We start from the raw sequence: 20,669 nt of genomic DNA on the forward strand, positions 1-20,669 counted from the left end.
GACATCTTTGCCTGGTTTTGGTATCAGGGTGATGGTAGCCTCGTAGAATGAGTTTGGGAGTGCTCCGCCTTCTGCAATATTTTGGAAGAGTTTGAGAAGGATAGGTGTTAACTCTTCTCGAAATGTTTGATAGAATTCGCCCGTGAATCCATCTGGTCCTGGGCTTTTGTGTGTTGGGAGATTTTTAATCACTGCCTCAATTTCTGTACTTGTGATTGGTCTGTTCATGGTTTCTATTTCTTCCTGGTTCAGTCTTGGAAGATTGTATTTTTCTAAGAATGTATCCATTTCTTCCAGGTTATCCAATTGATTGGCATATAGTTGCTTGTAGTGGTCTCTCATGATGTTTTGTATTTCTGAGGTGTCCGTTGTGACTTCTCCTTTTTCATTTCTAATTCTGTTGATTTGCATCTTCTCCCTTTTTTTCTTGATGAGTCTGGCTAATGGTTTATCAATTTTGTTAATCTTCTCAAAGAACCAGCTTTTAGTTTTATTTATTTTTCTTATGGTTTCTTTCCTTTCTTTTTCATTTATTTCTGCTCTGATCTTTATGATTTCTTTCCTTCTGCTCACTTTGGGGTTTCTTTGTTCTTCTTTCTCTAGTTGTTTTAGGTGTAAGGTTAGGTTGTTTATTCGATCATTTTCTTGTTTCTTAAGGTAGGACTGTATTGCTATAAACTTCCCTCTTAGAACTGCTTTTGCTGCATCCCATAGGTTTTGGGTTGTTGTGTTTTCGTTGTCATTTGTTTCTAGATATTTTTTGATTTCCTCTTTGATTTCTTTAGTGATTCCTTGGTTGTTTAAGAGTGAATTGTTTAGCCTCCATGTGTTTGTATTTTTTGCAGTTTTTTTCCTGTAATTGATATCTAGTCTCATGGCGTTGTGGTCTGAGAAGATGCTTGATATGATTTCAATTTTCTTGAATTTGCTGAGGTTTGATTTGTGACCCAAGATGTGATCTTTCCTGGAAAATGTTCCGTGTGCACTTGAGAAGAAAGTGTATTCTGTCATTTTTGGATGGAATGTCCTATAAATATCAATGAAGTCGAGATGGTCTAATGTGTCATTTAAAGCTTGTATGTCTTTATTTATTTTCTGTTTGGATGATCTGTCCATTGATGTAAGTGGGGTGTTCGACTCTCCCACTATTATTGTGTTACTGTCGATGTCCCCTTTTATAGCTGTTAGCATTTGCCTTATGTATTGAGGTGCTCCTATGTTGGGGGCATAGATATTTACCATTGTGATATGTTCTTCTTGGATGGATCCCTTGATCATTATGTAGTGTCCTTCCTTGTCTCTTTTAATAGTCTTTACTTTCAAGTCTAATTTGTCTGATATGAGTATTGCTACTCCAGCTTTCTTTTGACTTCCATTTGCATGGAATATCTTTTTCCATCCCTTTCCTTTCAGTCTATATGTATCCCTTGGTCTGAAGTGGGTTTCTTGTAGGCAGCATATAGAAGGGTCTTGTTTTTGTATCCATTCAGCCAGTCTGTGTCTTTTGGTTGGAGCATTCAATCCATTTACATTTAAAGTGATTATTGACATGTGTGTTCCAATGACCATTTTCTTAATTGTTTTGGGTTTGTATTTGTAGGTGTTTTCCTTTTCTTGTGTTTCCTACTTAGAGAAGTTCCTTTAGCAGTTGTTGTAAGGCTGGTTTGGTGGTGCTGAATTCTCTTAACTTTTGCTTGTCTGGAAAGCTTTTGATTTCTCCCTCAAATCTGAATGAGATTCTTGTTGGGTAGAGTATTCTTGGCTGCAGGTTTCTTTCTTTCAGGACTTTCAGTATATCCTGCCATTCCCTTCTGGCCTGCAGAGTTTCTGTAGAAAGGTCAGCTGTTATCCTGATGGGTTTTCCCTTATATGTTGTTTGTTGCTTTTCTCTTGCTGCTTTTAATATTTTTTCTTTGTGTTTAATTGTCGTTAGTTTGATTAATATGTGTCTTGGTGTATTTCTCCTTGGGTTTATTCTGTATGGGACTCTCTGTGCTTCTTGGACTTGGTGAATTATTTCCTTTCCCATGTTGGGGAAGTTTTCCACTATAACCTCTTCAAATATTTTCTCAGACCCTTTCTTGTTTTCTTCTTCTTCTGGGATGCCTATAATTCGAATGTTGGTACGTTTAAGGTTATCACTGAAGTCTCTGAGGCTGTCTTCTAATCTTTTTATTTTTTTTTCTTTTTCCTGCTCTGTGGCAGTTATTTCCCCCATTCTATCTTCCAACTCACTTATTCGTTCTTCTGCCTCAGTCATTCTGCTGGTTATAGCATCTAGAGTATTTTTAATTTCGGTTATTTTGTTATCCATTGCTGTTTGTTTTTCTGAGTTCTTATGAACTGTTTCTTGTACTTTCTCTATTTTGTTATCGAGATTTTGTATCATTTTTACTATCATGACTCTAAATTCTTTTTCAGGCATTTTTCCTATTTCCTCTTCATTTATTTGGTCTTGTGGGTTTTTTTCCTGCTCCTTTGCCTGCATGGTGTTTCTTTGTTTCCTCATGGTTGTCCAAACTTTTGGGGTTGCTTGTCCTGGCGATAGAGGTGTTTATAGAAGACTGTCCAAGCCTCAGACTAATGTCCAAGTATTGGATTAAACGAATGTTAAGTCTAGGAAACACATACATGTATAAGACACACAATTACTGAACCTGTTAGGACATAAGGCTCTAGAAAGACCTGACAGAACCCCAGTGTGCTATCAGATATTCAAAGAGAAACCCAGCAGAAATTGACAACTGAAACAGAACAAATCAGAGACAAAAGCAAAAGCAAACCAACAACAAATAACACCCTACACATACAAACATCAATCCAGGGAGATTTTGTAAGCTAGGATCAAATATAGAAAAGAGCTGGAGTACCACCAGAGAGAATGGAGATTCTCAGAATGTAATTAGACAGCTGTACTAAGAACTAAGATAAAGACAAAAGCCTAATATTAAATACCAAGGCAGTGCGTCATCTGGAGAATAGAGCAAGGAGTCTGAGCAGACCGATAGTGTTGCTTATAAGTATGTTAAGATAAAATAAACTTAAAATGGCTGGAATAAAGGGGAACAGAAGAGCGTAATGTGGTTGGAAATATGGAAATAAAAAGAAAGGAATAGAAATGTATAAAAGATAGGGATGAAAGGAAAGTATGAGAGATATATTGTCCGTACTACCAAAAACTTAGCTAGATATAGAAGTATATAAAAAGGCAAAAAAAAAAAAAAAAAAGAATAAAAAATATCCTTAAAAAACTATGTTATAAAACTTGTAGATCCCTTAGGGCTAAGATCGTATTTAATAAATCAAAAAAAAAAAAAAAATCCAGAACTGATCCCAGAATGGACCAGTTCAATAGGTATTGATACTACTATTTCTGTTTCCTTAGCGTCTCAGCTGTAAGTGTCCTTCTCCTTGCCTTGGGTTTTTTTTGCGTTATTCTGTGACCAGCAAACGTTCCTTTATTGTTCGTCTGTAAGCCTCGGTGTGTGGGGAGGGAGAGGGTACAATAGTGGCTCCTTCTCCTGGGAGTGAGTGAGCAGTGGCGCACTGTTGTTTCGGTGAGGCTTGGAGGTGCCTGTTGCAGAGGGCACTGGTGGCTCAGGCGTACACAGAAAGTCTTAGAGTTGGGCCTCTCTCGGGTTTATTTTTTTGGTTGCTGTTGTTTTTTTTTTTTTTTTCTCTCGGCAGCCTCCCTGCTGCTGGCGTTGCAAGGGGTTTTAATGTAGCCCCGCCCGAGTGCCTGAGGGTGCTCGTTTTCCCTGAGCGCCTTAGGTGGCCCGCAGGGCGTCTCTCCACTGCCTGTTGCAGAGGCGCCGAAAGAGAGGGAGAGGCTACGCGCGTGGCTCCTCCCCCCCGCCCGTGAGCCTGCAACCTCCAGCCGCCATCATGGCCGGGCAGCTCTCAGGGACGGGCACTCCTCTCCGCGGACCTCCTCCCTCCTGTCCTCTCGGTCCGTCACCCTACCGGCAACAATGTTTCTCCCCCTGAACCAGCTCTCCGGTTCCCACGCTCCCGCTCCTGGACCCTCCGTTCAGCCGCGGATCGATGTCTCGGTCCGGGAACGCTGAGCTGCGCTGCGGACCCTCCGTATGTTTCTCACTCCCTCCCATCTGCCACAGCTCCGCCGCTTCACCCTCTCTGAGCCCTCGTAGATGCCTCCCTACCGGCTATGTCGGGCTCCCCGCAGCCCTTTCTGGTGTCCGAGGCCGTCTCCTGGTGTTCAGCTGGTTCTCTGTGGGAATGACTGCGTCCTTCCGTGCATTCCCAATGCATCTGTGGAGAGGGATGCACTCCACGTCTCTCTACTTCACCGCCATCTTTTCTCCCTCCTGCTTAACTTTTAAAGTTAGTAGCATTCATATAATACAGGTAACTAAAATTTCAGTGGGAAATATGACATCAATGATGAAATTATATTAAGACTTTGTGTGCAAGTTACTGTGCAAAATTTAATTGTTACTGCATGGTTCATGCTCTCCAAGAGCTTGCCATTAAGAACAGTAGAGTCTGGAGATTTAGTTAAATTGCCTACCCATGGTATTGTTTTCAACCATTTTTTATTCAGTAAGTATGTATTGGAGACCTGTTACGTGCCAGACGTTTTCATGCCACTGGAGGGATACAGTATTAACAAAACAAAAAATTTTTTCCCTTAAGAAGCTTAAATTCTACAGGGGGAAGAGAAAAAAAAAGAAAAGTGACTTTTACTGTGATGAGAAGGGGAATAATTGGTGGGTTTTAAGGAGTGGCATGACCTGATTTTTTTTAATCTATATGACTCTGGCCTTTTGTTTTGAGAATAGTATGCAGTGTGGCAGGGAAAGAATCATCTGGGAAACTATTGCAGTAATCCAGATGGGATGGTGGAGGCTCAGATGGCAATAGTGGTTGTGAAAGTAGGGAGAAGTAGGCAGAATTTAGATATATTTTTAAGAGAGAGCCAGTGGGATTTGCTGATGGATTGGATATGGGATGTTAGGGAAAGAGAGAAGTCAGAGATGCCTTGGAGGGTTGGATTGTCATTTACTAACATGGGGACTCTTGTAAGAGCATCAACCTTAAGGGGAAACATCAGGAATTTGTCATGGGGTGATGTTAAGTGTGAAATGTCTGTTAGGCATCCGGGGGAGATGTCAGGCAGGCAGCTTAAAATATGAGCTTTGAGTTCAGGGAAGAGGTTTAGGCTCTTTGAGGTGGTATTTAAAGTGATGAGATCCATTGAGATGACCAAGGGGAGGGAGTATAGATAGGAAAGAAGTCAGAGAACTGAGAGCCCTGGGTCACTCTAACATTAAGAGGCTGAAATAATGAGAAGTCTGAAAGGAATGGCCAGTGAAGGAGGAGGAGAGGCAGCAATGGGGTGTCCTGTCCTGGAAACCAAGCAAGGAAGTGTTTAAAGAAAAGAGAGGATCCTCTCTTTGGGGATAGCAATGGTACCTGCCTCAAAGGTGGCTATGATGAACCGTTTAAATGGGTGAGGGAATTCATCAAAGTGCCTGCCTCAATACCTAGCTACTGGGTGGTTCAAGGTGGAAATCATTGGTGACTTAACGAGAGCAGTTTCAGGGGAGCAGTGGGGACAGAAGCCTAGTTGGAATGGGTTCAGATAAGGATGGGAGGAAAGCATTGGAGACAGCGTATATAGTCAGCCCTTCTGAGTATTCCTATGAAATTGCATTAGAGAAATGGGGAAATAATTTATGGGAACATGGGGTCAGGAGAAAGGGGTGTGTGTGCATGTGTGTGTCTCTTTAGGTTGGGAGAAAGTACAGACTTTTTATGCTGATGAGAATAATCCTGTATAGAGGGGGAGCTTGATGATGTAGTTGAATTTAGGATAATGAGTTGTTTTGGTCATAGATAACAGGTTGGCTGAAATAACTAGATAGTCCTTTGTCTCTTTACCCTCTCCTCTCAGTCTTTCATTCATTCACTCATCAAATATTTACTGAAGGTTCATAAGGTGCCAAGGATCAAGGCATGGGCTGCGTAAAGAACAGTGATTAAGGGGTGAATCAAACGAACAATCTCTGCACTCTCTGGTGGAATTTTTACAGTCTAGTGGAGATGGATTTCCTAAAAACACACAAATAAATAAATACAGATTTCAATAAATGCTTCATAGGAAAAGTATGGAATACTTTAGAGAGAGAGAGGATGCCTTGGTGTACTTTAGATTGGGTGGCTTTAGAAGGCCTCTCGGATGGGAAAGATGATCGTAGAAGAAAGATGGACTGAGAAGAAAAGCATTCCAAGCAGAGGGAACAGAGCATGCAAAGGCCTTGAGCAGGGGAGAACTTGGTGCTTTGGAGGATTTGAGAGGGTGTCAGTATGGCCCAAGAGGTAGGAGGGACCAGGTTGTGCAGGGCTTTGGAGGCCTTTGAAGATTTGGGATTAAAAAAAAAAAAAAAAAAAGATTTGGGATTATATCCTAATAGCAGTGGGAAGCTGTTGAAGAGTTTTTAGGTGGGAAGTGACACGATAAGTTTGCATTGGGGGGGGGAACTACCTGTGCTGCAGTGTCATGGTGAATGGATTGGAGGGGGCAAGAGTAGGAAAAAAGAACTTCAATTTAGGCAAAAAGATAGTATCTGTAAAATAGTGAGATTGAGATATTTACAACTTTCTTATAAATAATAGAATTGAGAATATCCTCTACTTAGCAGAATGTGCCGTGATCTTACCAGGTTTCTTAGGACCTGCAAAGAGAGCATTTTCTTGTTAAAAATAATATCAATACAGAAGAGTCAGATGAAGATGTCAGTGATTTCAGATTACTTAACATAAGGTGAAATTTTAAAAAAAGATTGTGGTAACTTGGTGAAAATTTTCAAATAATAAACTCTTTTTTCCAAACTTTTTTTTTGGAAAAAATACCAGTGACATAATATTAGAGACAGACACTTTAAGAAAATGGATTAAAGTACACAAATATATATACACCAAGAATAATTAAACTACTTGTGGTATTTTAAGTGTTCATATAAAGAAACCTTAAGATTTTTGCTTTAATGTAATGGATGTACATTTGTATTTTTTTTTTAGGAAAAAAACAATGTAATAAAACAGTTTATTGATTAATAAATATTTCAAAAGTTCCCCTTTTCACTCTCAAAAATATCTTAGTATTATGATAGATTATGTGATTAGAGATAGAGGATCTATCTAGTTGAAGGGTCAGCCTGGTAAAAAAAAAGCCATCAAGTTATAGTACAGGATGCATATTTTGTTGTGCTAATTTAGGCTTCCTCCCAAAGAGATTTCTTAAAACAGAAGGGCAGTTGTAATACCAAGTATCGCTATATCGGGTCACCCACAACTCCAGGGCCATGAATTAACTTGTTGTGAGCCCTCGCTTTAAAAAAAAAAAAAGAAAAGAGAAGGAGAAACAGAAGTTATTCCCTATCTAGACAAGCCACTCCTGAGAGTTCTATCTTGATTATAACCAGAGTTTTCTTTCTCATGCTGGCGTTTTATTTATGCTTTTCAGGGTGAAGAGAGTTTGGGATATTTTACCATTTGGAGTTTCTCTGCCTCGCCGATGATCTAAGTTCAAACCTGCCAGCTTATGGGATAGAAAACGTGCCATAGCAGCCGAGTAAGTAGCTGCTGCAGTGTGTTTTGATTTACTGCTTTAAAAAAAAAGAAAAAGGGAAGATTTTATAACTTGGAAGTTTTAAGCTATTGGATATTTTAACTGGGTTCTTTAAATTTTGTTGTTGAATAATGATGGCAATTGTTATAATTCCAATAAGTGAATATTTTTAGATAATGGGATTCTGGAAGAAATTAATCGCCTGATGATTAAAAAAAAGTTAATGAAAACATTTTCCATGAATATTAGTTTAGCTGCTTTTAAGAAACATGTTGTGGACCTAAATGAATATATTAAAAATTTAAGAGCAGTCTCCTTAGTGCTTTATTTCACTTTTATATTATGAATGCAAAAATATTGGTAGGAAAACTGTTAAGAAGTTTTTAAATGGAACTATATCTATGTAAAAATTGTACTTTAACACGGAATGTATTTTGGCTAACTTGAAATAAATACTGGTTTGTTTCTTGGAAACAGAATTTTAAAAGTTTTCTATTTGAAAATAATAGTTCTGGGGCTTCCTAGGTGGCGCAGTAGTTAAGAATCCGCCTGCCAATGCAGAGGACACGGGTTCAATCCCTGCTCCAGGAAGATCCCACGTGCCGCAGAGCAACTAAGCCCATGTGCCCAAAAAAAAAAAAAAAGAAAATAATAGTTTTTCTCCCTGCCAATATAGGTAAGATTACAAAATCTCTCTGGATTTGACTTTGTTTCTTAATTAAAGAGACTAAGAAAGAAGGGCATTCATTCTTTCTAATCAAAACTTCTGAGTGAAATTGAAAGAGTTGAGTCAATTATTTTTGATATAAACTGTTTTTTAGAATGAAAGCTACTAGTTTTCTTGTTATATCCGTTGAATCTGTTTTGACAAAACTAGGAAACTATGAGGCTGTACCAGGGCCCTTTTTGGAATGCTAAGGTGAATACAGTTGATAAGTACACAAGGTGCCCCCCAGTATAATGGGTTATTTAATTTTGGTCTGTATCTGACCTGTCCAGTATGGTGGCCAGTGGCCACATGGAGCTATAGACATCTGAAATGTGGCTGGTCCCAACTGAGATGTGCTGTGTGTAAAATACACACCACATTTCAAAGACTTAGTATGAAAAAAGACAGTAAATATTTTATTAATAATTTTTGTATGAATCACATGTTGAAATGACAATGTTTTGGCTATATTGGGTAAAACAAAACATTATTAAAATTAATTTCACTTGTTTTACCTTTTTTTTTTAATGTGGCTGCTAGACAGTTGTAAATTATTTGTGGCTTACATTATATTTCCAGTGGACAGAACTGGCCTGTATATGATCAACATGCTCAGTCATCCATTACTCAACATTCTATAAGCCTTGACTTCTGGGCTGTGTATGGATCAATTAATATAAATCTGTATTGTTTTAAGAATGTGATTCTTTGATTCATCAACTATTTACTGAGTACCTGCTATGTGCCAGACAGTCTTCTAGGTAGTGGTGTTACAGTAGTGAACAAAATAAAACTTCCTGCCTTCATGGAGTTAACATTCCATTAGTGAAAGCAGACTGAAAACATAAATAAGTAAAATATATAATCTATTTGAAGGCAGTAAGTGCTTTGGAGAAAATGCAAGGAGGGGGGGGTTTAGTTGTAGAGTGTTCAGGGAAGGCCTCACTGAATAGGTTCTATTTGAGCAAGCACTTGAAAAAGGTGAGAGAAAGAGCCCTGTAGATATTTGGGGGAAGAATGTTGTAGGCAGAGGGAAGAGCAGGAGTGTGCCTGGCTTGTTTGAACTGTAGGGGCTGAGGTGACTAATTGGAGTGAAGTGAGTGATGGTGAGAGAGGATGAAAGGTAATGGATGGTAACATCATGTGAGCAGTGGTTATTTCTATGCAGACACAGAGGTAACCCCTAGGCAACCAGACCAGAAAAAAGAAATATGAATTTTAAAAACAAAGCAAAGATATCAGAGGCTACACTTCATGGGAAAGACAGGTTCTACAGTTTAAGTTCAAGCAGCTTACTAAAAGAACCATCAACCCTTAGAAGACAGGGATCTGTCAGCTGATGACCGGATGAGTAACATGCAGTATATCATGTAATGGAATACTGTTGGGCAGTAAAAATGAATGAGGTACTGATACATGCTACAACATGTGTGAACCTTGAAAACATGCTAAGTGAAAGAAGACAGTCACAAAAGGTCACATATTGTATGATTCCATTTATATGAAATGCCAAGAATACACAAGTCCATTCATAGTAGCATCCAAAGGACCAAAATACTTTGGAATAAATTTAACAAGAGAACTGTAAGTCCTACATACTGAAAACTATAAAATTTTATTGAGAGACACTAAAGTACCCCTCAATAAGTGGGAATATATACCATGTTTATAGGTTGGAAGATCCATTATTGGTGATGTGGCGGTTTTCTCCAGATTGATCTGGAGGGTTCAACAAAGTCATTGCCAAAGTCTTAGGTAGGAGTTTTGTAGAAATATATTTATAGAAATTGGCAAATAATTCTAAAATTTATTTGGAAATGCAGAAGATCTAGAATAGTCAAAGTAACTTTGAAAAAGAAGAAAGTTGGAAAAAAAGAGGAAAGTTGGAGGACTTATACTACCTGTTTTCAAAACTTACCATAAAGCTACAGTAATAAAAACAGTGTAGTATTTGCATATGGATAAACATATATAGATCAGTAGAACAAAATATCTAGAAATAGATACATACGTGGGTCAGTTGCTTTTCAACAAAGGTACTCAGGTAATCCTAAAGGGACAGCATAGTCCTTTCAAAAAACGGTGCTGCAACAATTGGATTTCCACGTGAAATAAAATGTCCTTTGACTTTTACCTTACAGCATACACAAAAATGAATTTAAAATGGAGCATAGACCAACATGTAAAGAAGCAAACATAGCAGAAGTCTTGTGTCTTGGATTAGACAAAGATTTAGTCAATAGCATATAAAAAGCATGAAATACAAAAGAAAAAACTGATAAATTGGATATCATCGAAATTAAAGTTTTACTTTTCAGAAGATACCACTCTTAAGAAAATGAAAAGTCAAGCCACATACTAGGAGAAAATATTTACAAAACATATGTCTGATAAAGAATTTGTATGTAGGAAAAAAATAAAGAACTCTTAAAATTCAGTCATAAGACAGCAATCCAATTTAAATATACATATTTAAGGATTTGAAGAGATATTTCACCAAAAAAGATATAAGAATGGCAAATAAACACATGAAAAGAGTTTCAACACCATTAGTCATTAGGGAAATGCAAATTAAAGCCATAATGAGATATTGCTGCACACCCTCTATAATGGCTAAAATTAAAAAGACTAACAATCCACGTGTTGGCAAGGATGTGGAAAAACCAGAATCCTCACACATTGCTGATTGGAACATAAAATGGTACAGCCACGTTGGAAAGCAGTTTGGCAGTTTCTTAAAAAGTTCAACATACACTTAACATATGATCTAGCAATTCTATTCCTATAAATATGCTGTCAGGAGAACTAACAGCATGTGTCCAGACAAAGACTTGTATACAGTGTTCGTGGAAACTTTATTAGTGATTGACAAAAAACTGGAAATAATTTTAAGTGTCCATCAGCAGGTGAAGAGATAAATCCATACGTTGGAATGCTACTCAACAGTGAAAAGGAATGGACTATTCAGATATACAGTGGCATGGATGAGTCTCAGAATAATTCTGCTGTCTGAAAAAAGCCAGATTCCCCCCTTCCCCGCCCCCTCAAAGCACCATACTGTCTGATTCCATTTAATTGAAATTCTAGAAAATGCAAACTGATCTGTAGTGACAGGCAGATCCATGGTTGCTGAGGACGGCTCAGGAGAGAAGGGAGAGAAGGGTTCCAGAGGGAGGGGGCCCAGTGAAACATGGGGGGTGATGTATATATTCATTACCTTGATTATAGCTTCAGGGGTGTATACATACATCAGAATTCATCAAATTGTGTCCTTTAGATTCTTTTTTTAGAGAGATGGTGCCAATTTCCTTTTCTTTCTTTTTTTAAAAATTAATTAATTAATTTATTATTTATTTATTGGCTGTGTTGGGTCTTCGTTGCTGCGCACAGTCTTTCTCTAGTTGTGGCGAGCAGGGGCTACTCTTCATTGTGGTGCCCGGGTTTCTCATTGCGGTGGCTTCTCTTGTTGCAGAGCACGGGCTCTAGGCATGTGGGCTTCAGAGTTGCAGTGTGTGGGCTCAGTAGTTGTGGCTCGCAGGCTCTAGAGCACAGGCTCAATAGTTGTGGCTCTCTCTGGGCTCAGTTGCTCTGAGGCATGTGGGATCTTCCTGGCCCAGGGATCAAACCCATGTCCCCTGCAGTGGCAGGCAGATTCTTAACCGCTGTGCCACCAGGGAAGCCCAGATTGTCTACTTTAAATACATGCAGCTTATTGTATATCAATTACACCTCAGTAAGGTTGTAAAAAAATTATGTCCATTCAAAAACCAAGCATATTTCACAGTGGCTTATTCACAATAAACAAAAACTGAAACCAATCCAAATCCATCAACTGGTGAATGGATAAACAAAACGTGTGGTATCTGCACAGTGGAATATTATTCAACCATGAAAAAGAATGAACTGCTAATTCATGCCACACAGTACAACATGGATGAACCTCAGAAACGTTATGCCAGTTGAAAGAAGCCAGAAACAAAGGACTATGTTATATGATGCTATTTATATGAAATTTTTAGAAAAGGCAAAATCATAGATTAGATCAGAGGTTGCCCGGGACCAGAGGTGGGAGCAGAGATTAGCTGTAAACAGGTAGAAGGAAACTGTTGGGGTGATGGAAGTATTCTTGTTGACAGTTGTGTGGCTGTATATGTATAAACTTACTAAAACTCATCTAATTGTACCATTAAAATGGATGAATTTCATGGCATATAAATTATACCTCAATGAAGCCATTAAAAATGGATGACCACTCAAAATTTTAAATCCTCTTTAAGAGGACTGTTCAAGAAATGGGACAGTGTTGGTGATTTCATTGTGCCATGTTGCTTTGGAACACTTGGTGAGACCTATTGCATTAATTTCTATGTTAAATGTTCTTTGAATTCTACTAGTGAAACAGAAGTCATTATTAGTTGTCTTTCCCAGAATTCAGTGACCAATAACAGCTGCATTTATTTCCCTTGCACGTGAACATCGATTTATGAATAGAATGATTGGTTTTATGTTTAACAACTATTAACACCCCCCAGCCGAAAGAAATGGTAGTTTCTTAGATTGGTACTCTATTCGTGCACGGTAGTTCGGATGTGTAGGCTGTCCTCCACCTCTCAACTCTTCACGAAGGAAATTGATGACAGCCTAACACCTTTGCATTTTTTAGATACAGAGAGGCGCACACTTCTAGACCTTGGGTGCCCACCCACCTGTCCCTAACCCCATGTATGTGGAGACAGCAGCTAATCTGGACATAAGATCCTTGGGAATGGGAGTTAGCGTGCAACTGAGAGGACTCCCCTGGAGCACTTCCCAGCCGAGTCTGGCCGTGTTCTGCACCAGACTATGAGTTAGGGTCTCTGGGGAGACTGAATTTTACTTCCTTATATAAAATTAGAAAATGACCTAATTTTAATGAAAAAATCAACAATTCTAGAACATCTTACCTGTAATTCTGCATAAGTCTATTCAAATAGAAAAAATTTATTCTGGAAACAACCAATTCTTTGCCTGAAATTCATTTGGCCATTTTCCCAAGTAAAGTACCAGTTATTTAACCAGATTCGTCTTTTTCATTTTCTTTTTTTTTTCTCCCCCCAAAGCAAATCCTTTATTCAACAGAGATTTATGGGACACTCATATTTGTCATGCACACCAAAGATAAGACCTACCTGCAAGGATAGAAGAAGCATGGAATTGAGGGTGGGGGCCTGATGATACCTAACCTGCCTTCTTGGGAGGAGGGGCATTCAGAGAGGGGTTGGGGAAGCTTTGGAGCAGGGAATGTAGAAAGCTGAGATTTGGAAGATGAATAGGACTTGACTGTTGGCCAGGTTGAGGGGGAAGTTGCAAGGACCTTAAAGCTGCGGCAATGGGTTTAAAGAAGAGAGAATAGGGTCAAGAGATGCAGTGAATCTGAGTGACGTGACTTTGTGACTGGCAGAATTTGAAGAGTGCAGGAGAAAAAGGCATCAAGGATTAGTTCAACTTTGGCCTTGACCGTCTCAGGAAGCGGTGATACCATTCACTGAGGTGGGAGTACAAGACACCCAGGAGGTTTATTTGTCTTGATTGTTGCTTTGGGAAACTAAAAATTCACTCTAGAGGTTTTATCAGGGGCGTGCAGCTATTTGCATACACTTGATTGAACCTTAAAGATGCCCCTCTTTGACTCATCATCCACGGGGAGAACATACATGGAGCATTAGGGAGGAAAGTGAAGATGACATAGTGTTGGTGATCTGTATTTGTGCAGCATCTCGGGCTGTAGTGGATCTCTTGTTTACAGGTAAAATCACTGTTGAAAACTTCAGGGCAATTACAGAGTGGAATAATTATTGGACGTGAAAACCTATCACGCTTAAGAATTTAGTAATTCCTTTTGGTTACTTTTTATACGTGACCTCTTGTCTCCACATTTTTATCATTTATAAAGTACATTTCTTTATATTTCTTCTGTACAAAGAAGATTAAAAGGGTAAATTTTAGAAAAGACTGCTCCATCCTTTGTGTGTATTAACTCGTTTAACTTTTAAAATTAATCCTGTAAAGAAGGTACTTTTAATTCTATTAATTCTTGATAAAGATTCATACTAAAGGTATTTGGAAATCAACAGGTTTTAAAATTTTTGACATGCCATAAACAAAGCGTAGTCTTATTCATATCCATTGACGTTAGCATGCAAAAGAGGATGACAGTTTATTATTCTGGAAATTCTAAGTATTTCTGCCTTGTCCTTCTTTTGAAAGTACATTGGTAACAGATCCATGATACACAAAATAATACTCTATTTTTATACTTTTTGAGAATATTGAAAAATAATTTGGAAAACAACTCCTCTTCCTTCTGAAAATTTTTGCCCACTGTTCACTTTCCTGTCTTTTTTAATGATCATGAATACATTACATTAAACCAAAAATACTATGTAAACAGTTGCTTTGAAACTACATCAAAACAGTAGAAATTAAAATTAGGTTTTACCTATTCTGACTTATCTTTTAATAATATGTGGTCAGATCCTGCTTGAAATTTACTCTTGGTTGAGGTACCTTGAGGAAGTAAGTTGCTTGACCTCAGTTAGGCTGTTTCCTTGTCTATAAAATGCAGACAGTGAGGTACATGCTCCAGTGCTGTGAAACTCAAATAACTTCTTGGGCGTGTGTGCCAGGGTAAACAGGCAGTTTCCTTTTGTGCCACCAGAGGGCGTGCCTGTGTTTTTGCTAACCTGAGCTGAGGCCTGACTTCCTCTCCAAGATGTGACTGAAAAGTTAGGGAGAAGTGGATTGCTGGGAAAATGAGAAAGAAAAAGATTTTTCGACGGTGTCAAGGGAAAGAGGTACTCGAAACATGAAGTGATGTAAAGGGAGGGATTGTGAATAAGATTCCTTTACAATAGGAAAGCTTTTGCGACATAGATCATTGCAGATTTCCATTGCCAGTCGACAACCCTTTTACTTTTTTGCCTGTACCTGAGAATTTTGATTTATTTATTTTGTTTTCCTCCTTCTTTGCAAATGTGTTTATGAATTTGTTATATCTCCTTGCATTCTTGGCATCCCAGCAAGACACGGACGAGTGCAAGGGACCCACAGAAGGATGTCTCCCAGTACTAGCTTCTGTGACATCCTGGCACCAGCCTTGTCATTACCAAGTTCATCATTTGTTTCCTTTTCTCTGGGACCTCAAGATACCATGTATCCTGTACAATATAGCCATAATTATTGACCAGAATTAATTTTAAAAAATCTGTTATATCAAACAAATATGGAATCCAAAGTTTAGTTTCTTAGTAGTTGTCCTGAGTAATTAATGTTGGTTAAAGATAAATTGGATTGTTTGTTCTCAGTGCCTTGGATATGTGCAAAGTCTGTTTGCTCCAAATTAGGAAAATTTGAATTTTTTCATCCTGCCTCCCTCCATGCACTTTTTTTCCTTTGTTTGATTTTCTGAATTCTTTGATGTTTTGCTGTCATACATGGTTCAGAAAGTTGGGTGGGGACAAGGAAAAACATTGTCCTGTGAACCACCCCTAGGGACGTGGAACTAATTTTACTATGTAGTGAAATTTTTGCAGTTGACAAGATCAGAGCTAAACAAATAGAGTGATTCTGGTAGTTGTGGAATTATTCTGGTAAATTTAGGGAAATAGTTTCACCTCAGCTATGTGACTATTTCATGTGAATGTGTTCTTTGATTTAAGTTATCCAGGTAATCCCTTAATTTTGTTAGTATTTTTTATTATAAATATAAAAATCATGAGCATGTTGTGTTTTATATAATTGTAGTTATACTTTTAACACTTGTGTTTGAAAATGTTCTGAATTTATAAAGGACAATTCATAGGCATCTCCTTTTACCCTGAATCCTATTTTTAGAAGTTTTTTCTGGGGTTTGTTCCTGATAATAAGCACTGTCCAAGTTCAGAGTCAGACTGCCCAGATTCAGATTATGGTACTGCTGTGTTTGAAATGTGACAAAAGCAAAGTTAGCCCTATTATTTCTCTCTCGTTTGGAATCTGATAATTTCTTGAGCAGGAGAAAGAGAAGTGGAGTTACTATAGAAATGATGTACTTTCTCTGCGTGGCAGCCAATTTCAAATGATCTTCCTGGTACACAATGAGTTAAAAACATGTAAATACTTTGAGATTGCAACATTTTAAAAAGAAAGAATATAAAAGAAAAAGAACTCTATAACTCTGGTTTCTTTGCTTCCACCATGAAATTTTATCTTGTTTCAAAATGTGAGAACACCCCTGATAAACTCTTGTCCATGTGATAAACTCTTGTCCACGTGATAAACTCTTGTCCACGTGAATGTCGTGTGTCTTCTTTATTTTGGTAAAAAGAAGGTAGAGAATAGCTGATAAAGGGGCAAGCTCTTCCTTTACAGCTACTTTTAAAAATTATGGAATTTTTCAAGCATATAAAGAAAACATAAGGAATATTATAGAACTAAAATGTTAATTTAGCTATTAAAACACTATGTGTGTTCTTCCCAAGACTGTCTCCTTTTCTACCTTACAGAGGTAACTACCCTGAATTTGGTATTTATCGTTTTCATGAATGTTTTTACGTTTTTACTAAATATGGATGTATTCCTAAACGTAGATAGAATTGTGGTACACGTTTTTTCTTTAACCCTCTTAACAGATTTCTTAAGTGTTCATTATTACATTAACTGTAACTACAGTGTTGTCCAGCAGAGCTCTAGAACTTTTTCATCTTGCACAACTGAGACGCTATACACAGTACAACAGCGACTCCCATTTCCCCTGACAGCCATCATCTTACTTTGAGCTTCCATGAGTTTGCGTACCTTGGATACCACATACAAATGGAAGTCACGCAGTATCTGTCTTTCTGTGACTGGCTTATTTCACTTCGTATAATGTCCTTAAGGTCCATCCATGTTGTCCCATATGACAGGATTTTCTTATAAGGTTGGTTAATATTTTATTACACGTTTTCTTTATCCCTTCATCTGTCAATTGACATTTCGGTTGTTTCCACCTGTTAGCTCTAGTAAATATGGGAGTGCACATATCTATTTGAGATCCTGATTTCAGTTGTTTTGGATAAATATCCAGATGTGGAATTCCTGGATCATATGGTAGTTATATTTTTAATATTTTAAGGAACCGCCATACTGTTTTCCATACCAGCTGCACCATTTTATATGCCCACCAACAGTGCACAGGGTTCCAATTTCTTCACATCCTTGCCAACATTTGTTTTTTTATTTCTAATTTTTTTGGGTGCGTGTGTGTTTAATAATATCTGTTCTAACAGGTGTGAGGTGACATCTCATTGTTCATTTGCATTTCCCTGGTGATCACTGATGTTCAGCATCTTTTTCATGTACCTGTTGGCCACATGTATGTCTTTTCTGGGGAAAAGCCTATTCAAGTCCTTTGCACTTTTTTAAATCATTTAAGTTATTTATTTTTGCTATTGAGTTTTAGCAGTCCTTATATATCATGGATATTAACCCTTTATCAGGTATGTGGTTTGTAAATATTTTCTTTCATACTGTAGGTTTCCTTTTCACTCTGTTAGATTATTTTCTTTGCTGTGCGAAAGCTTTTCAGTTTAATGTACAGATATTTGTCTGTTTTTGCTTTTGTTACAAGACCAGTGTCATGAAGCTTTTCCCTTATGTTTTCTTCTAGGAGTTTTACTGTTTGGGATCTTAACATTTAAGTCTAATCCATTTTGAGTCGACTTTTGTATATGGCATAAGAGTCGAATTTCATTCTTTTGCATGTGGATATCCAGTTTTTCCAACATCATTTATTGAAGAGATTGTCTTTTGTGTAATCTTGGCACCCTTATTGAAGATCCACTGCCCCTGTATGCATGGATTTATTTGTGGGCTTTCTCTTCTGTTCCATTGGTCTACATGTCTGTCTTTGTGCCGGTACCAGTTTCTGAAGACTTAGCTTTAATACTTCTTTAACTATCCGGTAGAATTCACTGGTGACCATTGGTCCTGTGCTTTTCTTTGTTGGAAAGTTTGATTACTGATGCAGCCTCCTTATTAACACTCTGTTCTGATTTGCTCTTTCTTCATGATTTGGTCTTGGTGGGTTGGAGGCTGCTAGGAATTTTTCTGTTTCTTCTGTACTGTCCAGTTCATTGACATGTAATTATTCATAGGAGTCTCTTATAATCCTTTTTGTTTCTGTGCTATAAGTTGTTATGTTTCCTCTTTCATTTCTGGTTTTATTTATTTGAGTTTTCTTTTCTTCTTTGTCTAGTGGGATATCAGGTTTGCTGATCTTTTTCAAAAAGCCAACTGGTTGATTTTTTCCTGTTGTTTTTCTGCTCTGTATTTTGTTTATTTCTGCTCTAATCTGTATTATTTCCTTCCTTCTCCAACTTTGGGCTTAGTTTGTTCTTTTTCTAGTTCCCTGGAGGTGTAAGTTTAGCTTGTTTATATGGGATTTCTCCTTTTGTGATGCAGGTGTTTACCACTGTAAACTTCCCTCTTAGTATTGATTTTGTTGCATCCTATAAATTCAGTATGTTGTGTTTTCATTTTTGTTTGTCTCAAGATATTTCTAATTTCCCCTCTGATCTCTTCTGTGACCCATTGGTTGTTCAAGACTGTGTTGTTTAATTTCCACATGCTTGTGAATTTTCCTTCTGCTATTGATTGCTAGTTTTGTTCCATTGTGGTCAGAACAGATACTTGGTATGATTTCAGTCTTCTTAAATTTGTGTGGTACATGTTTTCAAACGAGATATAAATTGTATCAGTGGAAAGGAGAGTTCCAAGGAAAACAGACTCTGAGAAGGAGATTAACATGCAGCAAGTTTACTAAGGAGAGTTTAGGATTAACACCTGTGAGAGAGAAGGAAGCGGGATTGGGCAGAGAGAGAGAAATTGGGCTGCAGTGCACTCCCAAGAAGGGCCTCAGCAGATCCCAGAGGGAGCGGTGAAGGTGGGGTAGCCCTAGAATTGTCCTAAGTTGGGGTGAGAGGCCAAGCATTTGTAGCCTCACTCTGACCAGTTATTGGGTGCAGGCTGCCCCGGAGAGGGGACCTGACTGGGATAAGGTGACTCTTACCACCTGAGGGCTGTCAGCCTGCAGCACTCCCAGTAGCTGGGGGAATAAGCTTTTCGTTGCTAAAGGGAGACCTAAGCAGCACATCTCAGTGTCACTCAGTACGTATCATGTGCATCCTCAGAGCTTGTCCTTTTGGCCTCATGTTACGTTTTCGAGATTTGTTCATACCAATATCTATAGCTGTAGTCACTCAGTTAATTTGTTTTTACAGTATTCTGTTTTACAAATACGTCACCTTTTTAAAATACATTTTCCTGTCGACAGACATTTAAGTTTTGCAGTTTTTCACTATTGAAAAATGTGGCTGTAAGCATTTTTTTATATCTCCTTAGTGCATGTACTCAGTTCATCTGAGGTATATATAAGCAGAAAATTCCCAGGTCTTAGAATGCGCACAACTTAAAACTGAGTAACTGTAAAGAAATTGCTCTCTACAGTGCTTATACCTTGATCGGTATCCTCACAAACACTTGGCGTTGTCACGTGTTAATTTTGTCATTTGATGGGTATGAAATGGTACCCCACTGTGGTTTTCATAAAAATTTTGTTGATTGCTAGTGAGATTGAGAATGTGTTTATTAGCTACTTGGATGTCTTCTGTGAAGAGTGTATGCCAATCATGTGCCCATTTTTCCTATTGGTTCCTTTTTCTTATTAATTTAAACAATCTTTATATATTTTTCTTACCCTTTCTTTGTTGTCTATATGTGTACAATTATCTTCTTCTGGTTTTGGGTTTGATTGTTCACTTTTTTAATAATGTGTTGAATAGGAGTTTCCTTTTATGCAGTCAAACTTTAGTCCTTTTGGCATTGTTTCTTTGTGTCTTATTTGAAAAATTCTTTCTTAGGCTGAGGTCATATAAAAATATTCTCATCTCTTTTCTACTAAAAGTTTTAAAGTTTTGCTTTTCATAGTTTCACCTGCAGTCCATCTAAAATGGAGTTGTGTGTATACTGTGAGGTGTAGATACCTCATTTTATTTTCCCATAGACAACGAGTTTTCCTAGCAGCGTTTATTCACTGGTGCATCTTTTCTCTACTGATGTGCAGTGCCATTTTGTCATGTCAAGTTTCTATCTATATAGGTCTTTTTTGTTTTTTGGGTTTTTTTTTTTTTTCTTGCTTCAGTTCTACACTTTCCTTATGATGTCTATTTCTTTATTGTGTCTTCTTGTCTGGTAGGGTACATCCTCCCTTCTCCTAGTTCTTCTTTAAAATTGTCCCTACTTTTTGCCTTTTGTATAACACAGGGGACCTCAGCCCCTGGGGCGTGGATCAGTACCAGTCTGCAGCCT

General features: G+C 38.0%; 1 long non-coding RNA gene across 1 annotated transcript in view; it reads left to right on the forward strand.

Moving 5' to 3' along the window:
* The window catches only part of LOC130852569 (uncharacterized), a 55,926-nt gene extending 47,282 nt beyond the window's left edge, over positions 1-8,644 (forward strand). Inside the window, exon 3 of the long non-coding RNA XR_009053380.1 lies at positions 7,490-8,644. This is a non-coding gene — a long non-coding RNA (uncharacterized LOC130852569). The remainder of the gene's footprint in view (positions 1-7,489) is intronic.
* The last annotated feature ends 12,025 nt before the right edge of the window (positions 8,645-20,669 follow it).

This window comes from Hippopotamus amphibius, chromosome 4 (genome assembly GCF_030028045.1).
Source record: "Hippopotamus amphibius kiboko isolate mHipAmp2 chromosome 4, mHipAmp2.hap2, whole genome shotgun sequence".
In the NCBI taxonomy this organism is placed as follows: domain Eukaryota; kingdom Metazoa; phylum Chordata; class Mammalia; order Artiodactyla; family Hippopotamidae; genus Hippopotamus; species Hippopotamus amphibius.